Source organism: Hylobates moloch, unplaced genomic scaffold (genome assembly GCF_009828535.3).
Source record: "Hylobates moloch isolate HMO894 unplaced genomic scaffold, HMol_V3 SCAFFOLD_2, whole genome shotgun sequence".
Classification (NCBI taxonomy): domain Eukaryota; kingdom Metazoa; phylum Chordata; class Mammalia; order Primates; family Hylobatidae; genus Hylobates; species Hylobates moloch.
Genome location: NW_026652277.1, coordinates 29,167,965 through 29,184,103, shown reverse-complemented (window position 1 = coordinate 29,184,103; position 16,139 = coordinate 29,167,965). Strand labels below are relative to the sequence as shown.

Below are 16,139 nucleotides of genomic sequence, written 5' to 3'. Positions count from 1 at the left end.
GGATAATACTCTAATTCATTAAGTTGTGTTTAATAAGCCATGTATGACTTTCAAAATACTGACTAAATGCTTAAGTTGGTAATATGAGGTGTGAGGCTGATTAAAGATAATCAATTATATTTGACAAAATAAATGTTAACTTTTAACAGCTCTTACTAAACTGAACATAGTTGTTTTGCCTTCTTACACATATTTTCTGTTAAAGACAGATAAAATAGAGCCACAGTTCTTTCATGAGAGGGCCTTCGCGGTGAAACAAACATATTAGCTCAGCAGTGGAAGACTCCTGTGTACTCTTCAGGGATGAGTCATGTGGTGATTGAAAATGGGCTTGGGCTGGACCAGCAGTTTGCTGGCCTAGACCTGGCCTATTCAGATAATCAGAATGGGGGAAATACAGCCAGCAAAGGGCGCTATATCCATCTTCGTTAAGGAACAGAGCAGCTACTAAGGATTCTACCATAAAGACAGTTTAGGATGGCGTTCTAGCAAAGATAAGGATGCCTACAGCAGTTTTGAATCTCCTGATGATTCAAGCACTAAGTCTCGTTTCTTCAGAGATCACGGAAGTGGATCAAGGGGAAGGTTTGATAATTGTGGATGGAGTGATTATGATGGCACTGGCAGCCATGGTGACAGAAGTGGCTTTAGCAAATTAGCACGTGGTGAAAACAGTCACTGGTGTGACAAATAAGATGAAGATGATTGGTCAAAACCACTCCCACCAAGTGAATGCTTGGAATAGGAACTCTTTTCTGGAGGCAACACTGGGATTCATTTTGAGAAATACAATGACATTCTAGTTGAGGCAACAGACAGCAATTGTCCTCCACATATTGAAAGTTTCAGTGATGTTGAGATGCGAGAAACTATCATGGGAAACATGGAGGTTATTATACTAGCCTGACTCCAGTGCAAAAGCATGCTCTTACTATTATAAAAGAGAAAAGAGACTTAATGGCTTGTGCCCAAACAGGGTCTGGAAAACTGCAGCATTTCTCTTGCCCATGTTGAGTCAGATGTATTCAGATAGTCCAAAGGAGGCTTTGAGGGCCATGAAGGAAAATTAAAGGTGAGGGCGCAGCAAACAATACCCAATCTTCTTGGTATTAGCACCAAGAAGAGAATTGGCAATACAGATCAATGAGAAAGCAAGAAAATTTTCATACTGATCTAGAGTTCCTCCTTGCGTGATTCATGGTGGTGCTGTTATTGGTCAGCAGATTTGAGCCTTAGAAGGTGGATGGCACTTGTTAGTAGCCACTTCAGGATATCTAGTGGATATGATGGGAAGAGGAAAGATTGGATTAAACTTTTATGAATACTTGGTGTTAGAAGAAGCTGATCAGATGTTGGATATGAGAGGAACATAAATATCACTAAGGATTTGTTGCATCTTCTTGTTGAAGCTAAACAAGAAGTGCCACCTTGGTTAGAAAACATGGCTTATGAACACCACTACCAGGGTAGTAATTATGGATGTTCTAAGAGTGGCAGATTTAGTGGAGGATTTGGTGCCAGAGACTACTGACAAAATAGTGGTGCCAGCTGTTCCAGCGTCAGCAGCAGCCATGCAAGCAGCAGACACAGGGGTGGAGGTGGCTGCGGCAGCAGCAGCAGATTTGGTGGAGGTGGCTATGGAAGCTTTTGCAACACTAATAGACATGGAGGAAATTACAACTCCCAGAGAGTTGACTGGTGGGTAACTGAGCCTGCTTTGCAGTAGGTCACCCTACCAAACAAGCTAACATGGAAACCATACGTAACTTAGCTGGACGATATCTTGTGTAGCTTGAAGAACTCACAGTATATTACCAGCTGTGATTCTCCACTAATTTTTTTTTTTAAGGGAACTCAAGGTTCCACAAGAAGAAATGAAAAGAACAATTAACAACCTTGTTCGGAAGGTGGTTTGAAGACTTCATTGCTGTTTTTTGGATTAATTCCCCACCTGCCTACCTCCATCCCAAACTGCATTTATAATTTTGTGACTGAGAATCATTTGTTTGTTAATGTTAACTTTAGATAACTTTTTTATTTTGATGTCCTGTTGGCTCAATACATCAATTGTTTTGACAAAATTACTGAACTTGGGCTAAAGTCAAACCTTGGGATGCAGGTGTGATACAACTTAACAGGAACCATCGATTCATCCATAAATATTTTAAGGATAAACCTATTTGGTAGCCTGCATTAGGGCTTTTTGATACTTGAAAATTGGGGGAAAACAAACAACAAATGTTGTAAAGTATATTAATGGAATTAGTTTCCAGTGTGGCAAACTGTATTAAGTTAAAGTTCTGATTTTCTCACTCTATCCTGGATAGGTATGTGTAACCTCACAGCCTTTAAACAAGCCATTCCAGTCATGATGAGGTGATGTATGAATACATGCATACATTCAAACACTGTCTTCAAAGTTAATGCAAGTAAATACAGCAACTCCTCCTTCAGTGTTTGGGCAGATTATTAACTATGAGCTAGCCAAATGTGGGCATACTATTACAGGGAATGCTTAAAGCTCTGGTAACTTGAAATAGGTTTTTAGGAGAACTCATCTGCTTAGACTTTTTAAATGCCTGCCATAAATGAAATTGAAATGGTAGATGGGGACCACAGCAATGACCAACCCTCGTTAGGGCCCTGGGTGATTTTTGATCTAATAACACATGCTAGTGTTGATGTTTCCTGGTCAAGAGGGTATGAACAGGTATGAATCATACAGCAGGCTTTACTTTAAATGCTGATACACATGATTGTTCAAGCTGAGTTGAGATGTTAAATTGGCTTACTATAGACTTTGTAAAAATGGCTCCAGAAGAGTAACTAACTGAAATCTTGAAGCTCACACAGGTTGGAAATACGTACATAACTGCACAAGGTGTCAATTCTACTCTGCAGTGCAGTTTTAGTTGCATAGGTTTCCATTGTATTTATAGTCAATTTAAGTTAAATCTGGCCAAAGATGAGCATTGTTCACCACTAAAATGCCTCTGCCACTTTGAATTCCGTTCTAATTTTGTAGCCAGAATGTGGTGATTAAAGCGCTCAGTCTTTTTACAGTGGCATAGGAAAATGGCAAAAATTTCCTAAAGTGCAGTAGATTTTCAAGCGTATTGTGCCTTGTTCTAAAACTTTTATTAAGTAGGTACACTTGATAGTATTGAGGTCATTTGTCGTGGTGGTATTTCAATTAGTCTAGGTTTAGGCCCTTGTACATATTGCCCATAATTTGTACAAAGTACTTCTTTTATTGCACATTCAGATATATATATATGCCTTCTCTTGTGTACATGTCCTTAAACTTCCAATCTTATTTTGTCTCTTGGAGATTGTTGAACACAGCTTGTCTGGGAAGGGGATGGGACTAGATTTCTAAAATTTATTTGGGACCATTGGGAAGAAAACTATTTGCACACAACAGATTTCTAGATACTTTTTGCTGCTAGTTTTACATAATATTTATTGAACATTTTGACAAATATTTATTTGTAAGCCTAAAAGTTATTCTTTGAAAGTTTAAAGAAACTTGACTAAAAGACAGTACAAACACAATGGCACTTGAATGTTGAATGTCACCATATTCGTGAAATTATATATTTCAGGGTAGTGTGAGCTTTTAATGTTAAGTCATATTAAACTCTTAAGTCAAATTAAGCAGACCTGGCATTGGCAGTATAGCTATAATTTTCTGATATTAGTAAAAACAAAATTGACAACTTGAAATTAAATCATGCCAAGGTATTGATACACTTGTCTTAAGATATTAATGAAACACTTCACCACACTGATATGAAGTGTCCAGATTCTCAGATGTTCGTTGTGTGAATTTTGTTTAATTTTGTGTATTTTTTTTCAGCGAATGTCTGGCACATTGCAATCCTCAAACGTGATTATCTTTAGTTGGCAATTTATTTGGCATAATCAGTGACTTGTACATTCAGTGGTAGTGTTTGAGCAAGTTTTATCAGCAGGCAGTATTTTCAGTTAATAAATAAGATTTCAAAATCATGTACGGTTTTAAACTTGCTGAATGTAAAGATTGCACCTCAAGTCACTGTAGCTTTAGTAAGTGCTTGTTGTATCAGTTCAGATGCTAGCAATGCATGTGCTGTGAATATTCTGATTTTATTAAAATAAAGTTGAACTACAAAAAATAGGTAAGATGCATAAATTGAACAATCTCTAAGACTACATGGAAAGCAAACTCTTTTGTTCTTGGTATAATATTATGGACCACTGTGAATGTTCTATGGACTTCGTATTCTATATATATTCATATTCTCTGAGGATGATCATAATGGTAGATTGAAATATCACAATGATCTCAACCTCATTCTTAGCAATGCAATTTCATGTGATCATTTAAGAGTATTAGCAATGCAATTATATTGTGCTTAGATAGTTTTAGTTGCTTTCACTCTTATCTTTTAGAGGTTGTCCTTAATAACCATAGTTTACAAGACTACCATGTGAGATAGATTGCTATCATATAAGGTAGATGAACTACATTGTATATTGAACCATGAATTACATGGATTTTGACAGGCATAAAAGAGAAATGGCTGATTTGTGTTTGTGGAAATTCATTCAATTCCTGAGAGAAATCAGGAGGTGAAATCTAAGAAATGTTAAGCCATCGAGAGGAGGAAGCTACCTTTTTGAACTTAAGATGGGATGACAGATCTTTCAGCTTGAGAACAGCTAGCATATGTACTTTAGTTGTCATACTCATGGTCAAAAGTAGTTGCTTGATTGTATTTCTTTCTTTCATTTTTTTTTTTTTTTTTTTGAGAGGGAGTTTCACTCTTGTTGCCCAGGCTGGAGTACAGTGGCATGATCTCGGCTTACCACAGCCTCTGCCTCCTGGGTTCAAGTGATTCTCCTGCCTCGGCCTCCCAAGTAGCTGGGATTACAGGTATGCACCACCATGCCTGGCTAATTTTGTACTTTTACTAGAGATGGGATTTCTTTATGTTGGTCAGGCTGGTCTCCAACTCCCAACCTCAGGTGATCCACCTGCCTTGGCCTCCCAAAGTGCTGGGATTACAGGGGTGAGCCACTGCGACCGGTTTGATTATATTTCACTATGAATTTGGAGCTCCAAGCCTAAAAGAAGATTTCTCATAATTCACAGAAAAAGGAGGAAACTTTCTCTAAAATATTTCTTGTGTGCACATTTACAAAACCTAAACACAGATTTTTTTGGAAATATTTAAATACGTTATTTTAAAGATTTTCAATTTTCCATGTTTATATAAGGCATGTTAAAATAGTCGTACACCTAAGATAATAGAGCAGCTTTCAGCATTTAAGTATAAGTGATTGAATGTTGAATTATGAACATTACAGAGCAGAAGATTAAGAAAAATTTTTGCATAGTGAAAAATAATTGGGATTTGACGTCCTTTTTATGCTTATAGCCATATAAGGAACATTTTCACTTATTTTATGTTTAAATATCCATTATCAGTAAGGGAAGCTAATGATACGCATTTTTGCATCTACATATATCTTTGTGATGCATGTGTTTACAGATATGACAGCCATTTAAATTCAGATATTGAAATACACCACTGCCAGGAGAGGAAGTGCACACAATACTTAACCTCTAGAACTTTGTCATTGCTGTAGACCAGTGCCTGCTGTATGCTTTCCATTGTTCCCTTTTCTGAATTTGAGTTTGTAATTATGTTTATGTTATTTATGTTATACTTTCTCCACCATTGTATATTAGATGTAGAGCAGGACAGATGCCTTCGCATTTTAGATCATAGATTATAGAACTACGAGTAGCCCCATTAAGGTCAGATGGAGAAGACCACACACGAGTTGGACATCTGAACTTTGAATAGGATGAAGTAACTGGGAGCTATTTGGGAATGTCAACAATGGGATGCGTCAGGGTGTGTTCTGTCTTGGGCACTAATGGTAGGTAATCTGTAGAATAAGGCTAGATTTTCACCAGTTATTCTGCCTCCCCTGCAGTGCTAAGTTGTTGCTGGGAAGTAGCTGCCTAGTCAGGGTCTATATTTCTCTGGATCTCTTTCAATTAGGTGGAACTATATATCCAGTATTGCCAGTGTAATGCAGTCAGGAATTAGGTATATCTGGATATTAGCCCTTTGTCAGATGAGTAGGTTGCGAAAATTTTCTCCCATTTTGTAGGTTGCCTGTTCACTCTGATGGTAGTTTCTTTTGCTGTGCAGAAGCTCTTTAGTTTAATTAGATCCCATTTGTCAATTTTGGCTTTTGTTGCCATTGATTTTGGTGTTTTAGACATGAAGTCCTTGCCCATGCCTATGTCCTGAATGGTATTGCCTAGGTTTTCTTCTAGGGTTTTTATGGTTTTAGGTCTAACATGTAAGTCTTTAATCCATCTTGAATTAATTTTTATATAAGGTGTAAGGAAGGGATCCAGTTTCAGCTTTCTACATATGGCTATCCAGTTTTCCCAGCACCATTTATTAAATAGGGAATCCTTATCCCATTGCTTGTTGTTGTCAGGTTTGTCAAAGATCAGATAGTTGTAGATATGCGGTATTATTTCTGAGGGCTCTGTTCTGTTCCATTGATCTATGTCTCTGTTTTGGTACCAGTACCATGCTGTTTTGGTTACTGTAGCCTTGTAGTATAGTCTGAAGTCAGGTAGCATGATGCCTCCGGCTTTGTTCTTTTGGCTTAGGATTGACTTGAGGATGTGGGCTCTTTTTTGGTTCCATATGAACTTTAAAGTAGTTTTTTCCAATTCTGTGAAGAAAGTCATTGGTAGCTTGATGGGGATGGCATTGAATGTATAAATTACCTTGGGCAGTATGGCCATTTTCACGATATTGATTCTTCCAACCCATGAGCATGGAATGTTCTTCCATTTGTTTGTATCCTCTTTTATTTCATTGAGCAGTGGTTTGTAGTTCTCCTTGAAGAGGTGCTTCACGTCCCTTGTAAGTTGGATTCCTAGGTATTTTATTCTCTTTGAAGCAATTGTGAATGGGAGTTCACTCATGATTTGACTCTCTGTCTGTGATTGGTGTACAAGAATGCTTGTGATTTTTGTACGTTGATTTTGTATCCTGGGACTTTCCTGAAGTTGCTTATTAGCTTAAGGAGATTTTGGGCTGAGACAATGGGGTTTTCTAGATATACAATCATGTCATCTGCAAACAGGGACAAATTGACTTCCTCTTTTCCTAATTGAATACCCTTTATTTCCTTCTCCTGCCTGATTGCTCTGGCCAGAACTTCCAGCACTATGTTGAATAGGAGTGGTGAGAGAGGGCATCCCTGTCTTGTGCCAGTTTTCAAAGGGAATGCTTCCAGTTTTTGCCCGTTCAGTATGATATTGGCTGTGGGTTTGTCATAGATAGCTCTTATTATTTTGAGATACGTCCCATGAATACCTAATTTATGGAGAGTTTTTAGCATGAAGGGTTGTTGAATTTTGTCAAAGGCCTTTTCTGCATCTATTGAGATAATCATGTGGTTTTTGTCTTTGGTTCTGTTTATATGCTGGGTTACATTTATTGATTTGCATATGTTGAACCAGCCTTGCATCCCAGGGATGAAGCCCACTTGATCATGGTGGATAAGCTTTTTGATGTGCTGCTGGATTCGGTTTGCCAGTATTTTATTGAGGATTTTTGCATCAATGTTCATCAAGGCTATTGGTCTGAAATTCTCTTTTTTGATTGTGTCTCTGCCAGGCTTTGGTATCAGGATGATGCCGGCCTCATAAAATGTGTTAGGGAGGAATCCCTCTTTTTCTATTGATTGGAATAGTTTCAGAAGGAATGGTACCAGTTCCTCCTTGTACCTCTGGTAGAATTTGGCTGTGAATCCATCAGGTCCTGGGCTCTTTTTGGTTGGTAAGCTATTGATTATTGCTATAATTTCAGAGCCTGTTTTTGGTCTATTCTGAGATTCAACTTCTTCCTGGTTTAGTCTTGGGAGGGTGTATTTGTCGAGGAATTTATCTATTTCTTCTAGATTTTCTAGTTTATTTGCGTAGAGGTGTTTGTAGTATTCTCTGATGGTAGATTGTATTTCTGTGGGATCGGTGGTGATATCCCCTTTTTCATTTTTTATTGCATCTATTTGATTCTTCTCTCTTTTCTTCTTTATTAGTCTTGCTAGCAGTCTATCCATTTTGTTGATCTTTTCAAAAACCCAGCTCCTGGATTCATTAAGTTTTTGAAGGGTTTTTTTGTGTCTATTTCCTTCATATCTGCTCTGATTTTACTTATTTCTAGCCTTCTGCTAGCTTTTGAATGTGTTTGCTCTTGCTTTTCTAGTTCTTTTAATTGTGATGTTAGGGTGTCAATTTTGGATCTTTCCTGCTTTCTCTTGTGGGCATTTAGTGCTATAAATATCCTTCTACACACTGCTTTGAATGTGTCCCAGAGATTCTGGTATGTTGTTTCTTTGTTCTTGTTGGTTTCAAAGAGCATCTTTATTTCTGCCTTCATTTCGTTATGTACCCAATAGTCATTCAGGAGCAGGTTGTTCAGTTTCCATGTAGTTGAGTGGTTTTGAGTGAGTTTCTTCATCCTGAGTTCTAGTTTGATTGCACTGTGGTCTGAGAGACAGTTTGTTATAATTTCTGTTCTTTTATATTTGCTGAGTAGAGCTTTACTTCCAACTATGTGGTCAATTTTGGAATAGGTGTGGTGTGGTGCTGAAAAAAATGTATATTCTGTTGATTTGGGGTGGAGAGTTCTGTAGATGTCTATTAGGTCCGCTTGGTGCAGAACTGAGTTCAATTCCTGGGTATCCTTGTTAACTTTCTATCTCGTTGATCTGTCTAATGTTGACAGTGGGGTGTTAAAGTCTCCCTTTATTATTGTGTTGGGGTCTAAGTCTCTTTGTAGGTCACTCAGGACTTGCTTTATGAATCTCAGTGCTCCTGTATTGGGTGCATATATATTTAGGACAGTTAGCTCATGTTGTTGAATTGATCCCTTTACCATTATGTAATGGTGTTCTTTATCTCTTTTGATCTTTGTTGGTTTAAAGTCTGTTTTATCAGAGACTAGGATTGCAACCCCTGCCTTTTTTTGTTTTCCATTTGCTTGGTAGATCTTCCTCCATCCCTTTATTTTGAGTCTATGTGTGTCTCTGCACGTGAGATGGGTTTCCTGAATACAGCACCCTGATGGGTCTTGACTCCTTATCCAATTTGCCAGTCTGTGTCTTTTAATTGGAGCATTTAGCCCATTTACACTTAAAGTTAATATTGTTATGTGTGAATTTGATCCTGTCATTATGATGTTAGTTGGTTATTTTGCTCATTATTTGATGCAGTTTCTTCCTAGCCTCGATGGTCTTTACAATTTGGCATGTTTTTGCAGTGGCTGGTACCAGTTGTTCCTTTCCATGTTTAGTGCTTCCTTCAGGAGCTCTTTTAGGGCAGGCCTGGTGGTGACAAAATCACTCAGCATTTGCTTATCTGTAAAGTATTTTATTTCTCCTTCACTTATGAAGCTTAGTTTGGCTGGATAGGAAATTCTGGGTTGAAAATTCTTTTCTTTAAGAATGTTGAATATTGGCCTCCACTCTCTTCTGGCTTGTAGAGTTTCTGCCAAGAGATCAGCTGTTAGTCTGATGGGCTTCCCTTTGTGGGTAACCCGACCTTTCTCTCTGGCTGCCCTTAACATTTTTTCCTTCATTTCAACTTTGGTGAATCTGACAATTATGTGTCTTGGAGTTGCTCTTCTGGAGGAGTATCTTTGTGGCGTTCTCTGTATTTCCTGAATCTGAATGTTGGCCTGCCTTGCTAGATTGGGGAAGTTCTCCTGGATAATATCCTGCAGAGTGTTTTCCATCTTGGTTCCATTCTCCCCGTCACTTTCAGGTATGCCAATCAGATGTAGGTTTGGTCTTTTCACATAGTCCCATATTTCTTGGAGGCTTTGTTCATTTCTTTTTATTCTTTTTTCTCTAAACTTCCCTTCTTGCTTAATTTCATTCATTTCATCTTCCATCACTGACACGCTTTCTTCCAGTTGATCGCATCGGCTACTGAGGCTTCTGCTGTCTTCACGTAGTTCTCGAAACTCGGCTTTCAGCTCCATCAGCTCCTTTAAGCCCTTCTCTGCACTGGTTATCTTAGTTATATATTCATCTATTTTTTTTCAAAGTTTTTAACTTCTTTGCCATTGGTTTGAATTTACTCCCGTAGCTCAGAGTAATTTGATCATCTGAAGGCTTCTTCTCTCAACTCGTCAAAGTCATTCTCCGTCCAGCTTTGTTCCATTGCTGGTGAAGAACTGCGTTCCTTTGGAGGAGGAGAGGTGCTCTGCTTTTTACAGTTTCCAGTTTTTCTGCTGTGTTTTGTCCCCATCTTTGTAGGTTTTTCTACTTTTGGTCTTTGACGATGGTGATGTACAGATGGGTTTTTGGTGTGGGTGTCCTTTCTGTTTGTTAGTTTTCTTTCTAACAGACAGGACCCTCAGCTGCAGGTCTGTTGGAGTTTGCTAGAGGTCCACTCCAGACCCTGTTTGCCTGGGTGTCAGTAGCAGTGGCTGCAGAACAGCAGATTTTCGTGAGACTGCAAATTCAGCTGTCTGATAGTTCCTCTGGAAGTTTTGTCTCAGCGAAGTACCTGGCCAAGTGAGGTGTCAGTCTGTCCCTACTTGGGGGTGCCTCCCAGTTAGGCTGCTCAGGGGTCAGTGACCCACTTTAGGAGGCAGTCTGCCCATTCTCAGATCTCCAGCTATGTGCTGGGAGAACCACTACTCTCTTCAAAGCTGTCAGACAGGGACATTTAAGTCTGCAGAGGTTCCTGCTGACTTTTTGTTTTTCTGTGCCCTGCCCCCAGAAGTGGAGCCTACAGAGGCAGGCAGGCCTCCTTGAGCTGTGGTGGGCTCCCCCCAGTTCGAGCTTCCTGGCTGCTTTGTTTACCTAAGCAAGCCTGGGCAATGGAGGGCGCCCCTCCCCCAGCCTCGCTGCCACCTTGCAGTTTGATCTCAGACTGCTGTGCTAGCAATCAGTGAGACTTCGTGGGCGTAGGACCCTCTGAGCCAGGTGCGGGACACAATCTCCTGGTGTGCCGTTTTCCAAGCCCGTTGGAAAAGCTCAGTATTAGGGTGGGACTGACCCGATTTTCCAGGTGCCGTCTGTTACCCCTTTCTTTGACTAGGAAAGGGAACTCCCTGACCCCTTGCGCTTCCCGAGTGAGGCAATGCCTTGCCCTGCTTCAGCTCATGCACCGTGTGCTGCACCGACTGTCCTGCACCCACTGTTTGTCACTCCCTAGTGAGATGAACCTGGCACCTCAAACGAAAATGCAGAAATCACCCATCTTCTGTGTCGCTCATGCTGGGAGGTGTAGATGGGAGCTGTTCCTATTTGGCCCTCTTGGCTCCACCCTCAAAAATAATAGCCACCTATTCTAAACTTTAAAACATGTAGCAATTATTTTTCATGCTCAAAACTCGAAGTGAAAATAACGTTGGAAAAGAATTAAGACATTTTCTGTAAATTCAGTTAAAATAGAATGCTTACTTTTTCCCCAGAATAATGCTTTTTAAAATTTTTATTACTTATGCAGTACATGCTTATTAAGGAAAATATGGTTAACACAGGAAAATGAAAGGAAAATTGTAAACTGTAATTTTACTAAAGACATCTACATAACATTTAGGTATATTTTCTTTTCTCAAGGCATCTATAACAGATATTTGCCATTCTTGTTGAATTCTCAGCGTGTGTGTTTGAGGAATTTCCAGCTTATGAAGCAGATCTTGCCTCCCATTTTAGAAGCAAAAAACCCAAGGCTTATTTTCAGTTGGTCCCGTAGCCAAGTACAAGCACATTAGCTTCGGCTATCCCAATTTGATATGCACACTCTGGGCTTTGGATTGAGAATTCTTGAGGCAAAGCAGCAGAGACACAGGAGAATGTATTCCCATTAGAGTGGAGAGGCAGTAGCATCAGTATCCAATTTCCAGAGGGAGAAGAAGCAACAGTTTCAGTTTCAGCATCATTTACATGGTTTTGGTGATAAAACATTTTTGAGTGACAGTGACTATGCCCTGCAGTTCTGGTGGCAGTGTAGCTACTTTAATGGTTCTGCGGTGTGATTTATGTATTGCCAGTGACTGCCAGGCCCCACACTTGTTCTTCTAGCTCTCAAAGTTTACAAGTTTCCTAATATAGTCTCATGCCTATAATCTTAGAACCCTGGGAGGCTGAGGCAGGAGGATCACTTGAGGCTAGGAGTTTGAGACTAGCCTGGGAAACATAACAAGACCCTGTCTCTACAAAAAAATTAAAAAAAAAATTATCCAGGTGTGGTGGCATATGCTTGCAGTCCCGGCTCTTTGGGAGGCTAAGGTGGGAGGATCACTCAAGCCCAGGAGTTTGAGGCTGCAGTGAGCTATGATCACGTCACTGCACTCAAGCCTGGGCAAGAGAGTAAACCCTCTTGTAAACAGACAAACAAACACACAAATAAATAAATTAAAATTTATTTTTACTAAGATTATCTGAGTTAGTTCATGCTGCTCACAACTAAAAACACTGAATCAGTGGATTATTTTTTATTATGTGGTTGGAATCCTATTTTAACATGTTTCTTAGTATGGGGTAAATTCTACCTATGGACTGGAATTTCCTGAAGGAAATTTCTATGTATGGTTTCAGAGTTATGTTCATAATTAAAGGAAATATTAATAAAAAATTCCAGTTCCATTTGCAAAGACAGAAACTGATTCATTATTTTATAAGTTACTTTTTAAGGTTTCTTCAACTGTTTTGCTTGCTGATTTGATAATTTTTTTCCTTAGCATTCCTTTAAAAGACATAGGTCATTGACTTTTGCTTAATAAAACCCTTATTTTTTAATAGGTTTACTGATATATAATTTACACATTTAAATGTTCAATCCAGTAGTTTTTAGTATATTTACAGAGTTGTGCAGCCAACCCAATAATCTAATTTTAAAATATTCTCATCATTCCAAAAAGAAACTGTGTGCCTCTTCACAGTCATTATCCTTTTACACTCCTTCCTCTCTCCTTCAACACTAGGCAACCAGACAACTACAAAGCTAATTTCTTTTTCTTTAGATTTAACTATTCTATTTATTTCATAGAATTGGAATTATACAGTATATCGTCTTTTGTGGCTGGCTTCTTTCACTTAGCATAATGGTTTTGGGATTAGTCTATGTCATAGTACAAATCAGTATTTCTTATTATGGATTGCCAAATAAAATTTCATTTTATTGCAATTCCATGTTTTATTTATCCATTCATCAGTTGATAGGTAGTTAGGTTGCTTTCAGTTTTTTGCTATTATAAATAATGTTGCTATGAACGTCTGTGTATAAGTTGTGTGTGAATTTATGCTTTCATTTCTCTTGAGTAGACACCTAGGAGTAGAATATCTGGGGTCCTATGGTGATTCTGTGTTTAACATATTGAGAAATTGATGAAGTGTTTGCCATGGTGGCTGCACCATTTTACACTCAATTCAATTTCAGTGTATCCATATTCAATGCATTCAGTTTCTCCACATTCTTGCCACAGTATGTTATTGTCTGTCTTTTTGATTATAGCTATCCTGGTAGGTATGAAGTGGTATTTCATTGTGGTTTTGATTTCCAATTCCCTAATTGCTCAAATAATTATGGAGGCTGAAGAGTCTCATGATCTGCTTTCCACAAGCTGGGGAACCAGAAAAGACAGTGGTGTACAGTAGTCCCCACTTATTTGTGGTTTCACTTTCCATGGTTTCTAGATGTGTATGTTTTGACTAGTTGGTTCATAGTATTGTGTATGTTCTCTATTTTCTTATTAACTATCTCTGTAGATGTTCTGTCCATTATTGAAAGGGGAGGGTATTAGAGTCTTCAAGTATTATATTACTGTAGAACTATTGTTCTATTTCTGTCAATATATGTTTTATACATTTTGGAGCTCTGTTGTTAGGTGCGTTTACATTTACAATCATTATATCTTCTTGATGAGTTGAGCCTTTTAGAGTTATGTAATATCCTTCTTTGTCCCTTGAAATAGTTTTTCACTTGAGGTCTATTTTATCTGTTGGTATAGCTAACTCAGTTCTTGTTTAGTTACTGTATTACATGAAATATATTTTATCCTATTTGTAGCTGTAGATCTAAAGGGAGTTTCTTGTAGAAAGTGTGTAGTTGGATCACTGTTTTTTTCTATTCATTATGCCAATTTTTGCCTTTTGGTTGGATAGTTTTAATCTGTTTACATTTAAAGCAGTTACTGAGAAGAAAGGGTTATTTCAATCATTTTGCAATTGTTTTCTGTAAGCCTTAGGCCATTTTTGTTTCTAATTTCCTCTTTCATTGACTCCTTTTGTATTCAATTTACTTTTTGTAGTTAAACCATTTTGTGTGCCCTTTCATTTCCTTTTTTGTATTATTTTTTAAAGATATTTTATTTGCAATTGCATGGGAATACTTTAACATCTTAAGTTTATGACAATCTAGTTTTAATTGATATCAATTTAACTTCAATAGCATAGAAAATTCTCTGCTCCAGGACAATTCTGTCCCCACTTCTATGTTGTTATCATCAATTATATATTTATACATCATGTTCTTAATAATGGATCATAATTATTTTTATATTTCTTTTAAATGGTGTTGTAAATTAAAAGTGAAATTATGAATCAAAAATGCAACTACAATACAATAACACTGGATTTTATATTTGCACAGGTAGTCACCAGAGAGCTTTATTTCTTCAACGGCACTGAGTTACTGCCTAGTGTGCTTCAATATCAACCTTAAAAACACCCTTTAGCATTTTGTGTAGGGCAGGCCTACTGATAAAGGACTCTCTTGGTTTTTGTTTATTTGAGAACATCTTAATTTCTTCCTCATTTTTTGAAGGATAGTTATGATGGATTAGAATATTTTTTTTCCAGCACCTTAAATAATATCATCCCATTGCCTTCTGGCCTTCATAATTTCTGATAAGAAATCAATTCTTTTAAAATTTATTTTCAGATTATTTTATTATTTTAAAAAACTCATTCATTCATTCAATAACTATTAATGAGTCCAGACCCTAATAGAGCTTACACTTTAATTGGGGAGATATACAATAAATATAATGAATTAGTAAATTATATAGTATTCTGGAAGGTGATAAATGCTATGAAACAATAAACGTCAGGATGGAGGATAGGGAAAAATTGTGCATGTTGCTGAGGGGGAGAAGATATGCAATTTTAAATAAGGTAATCAGGATTGGCCTTATTGGGGAAAGATTTGGTGAAATGAAGAAGTTTGTCATGCCACTATCTTGGTGGCCAGCATTCTATAAGGAAGGAATAGTCAGTATGGGTCCTGAGGTTGTAGCATGCTTGGCAAAGTTACAGAACAATAAGGAAGCCAATGTAGATGGATCCGTGAATCCTGATGAGCACAGGAAAGAATAGGTGAAAGGAGGAAAGTTAGAAAAGGCCACATCATAAAAGTACTTCTAGGCCATTGTAAAAATTCTGGCTTTTTCTTTGAGTTAAATGGGAAGGCAGTAGAGGGTTTTGAGTAGAGGGGCAAGATGATGTGATGCTGTTTTAAAATAATCATTCTGGTTACTTTATTGAGAATCAACTGTATAAAGGAAATGGGGTGGAGACTATTGTAATAATGTTTTTGAACATTTATTTTTTTCGTTTGGCTCTGCCCTATTTATGCATTAGCTCATTTAGTTCTCATATCAGCACTTTGGAGAAATTATTATTTTTCCCTTCTTCACTGATGACTTAAGTGAAGCTTAGAGCAGAGAATCCCTTGCTTGAAGTCCTCTGGTAAACTGTTAGTGAAGATTGGATGTAACCCAAGTCTGTTGGTTGGACTATCCTGGTTGTCACAACTCTAAAATTCCTATGCTTCATTACTCAGCTACATGCACTTTTGACCCTCCCTTCCAATTCACCAGCTCTCTAAGCAGAATTTTTTTTATATTTTGAGAATTTTATCCCCATAAATTTTTTTTTTTTCTGAATCAATAACAGGAAAATTAGACTTCTATGAGGAAAAATCAACAAGGAAGCACAATGTAGTTTTTGAGGAATGGCTGGGTAAGTGTGTTTAGAAAAGAGAGGAACCTCCATAACATATATTTTACTAGCCAAGAGGAAAGTAGTACGACTTC

At 37.9% G+C, this 16,139-nt stretch overlaps 1 pseudogene; it reads left to right on the top strand.

Annotated features, from left to right (window-relative positions):
• Nucleotides 1-303: 303 nt before the first annotated feature.
• LOC116481881 (ATP-dependent RNA helicase DDX3X-like) lies at nucleotides 304-1,373 on the top strand (annotated as a pseudogene).
• Nucleotides 1,374-16,139: the final 14,766 nt, after the last annotated feature.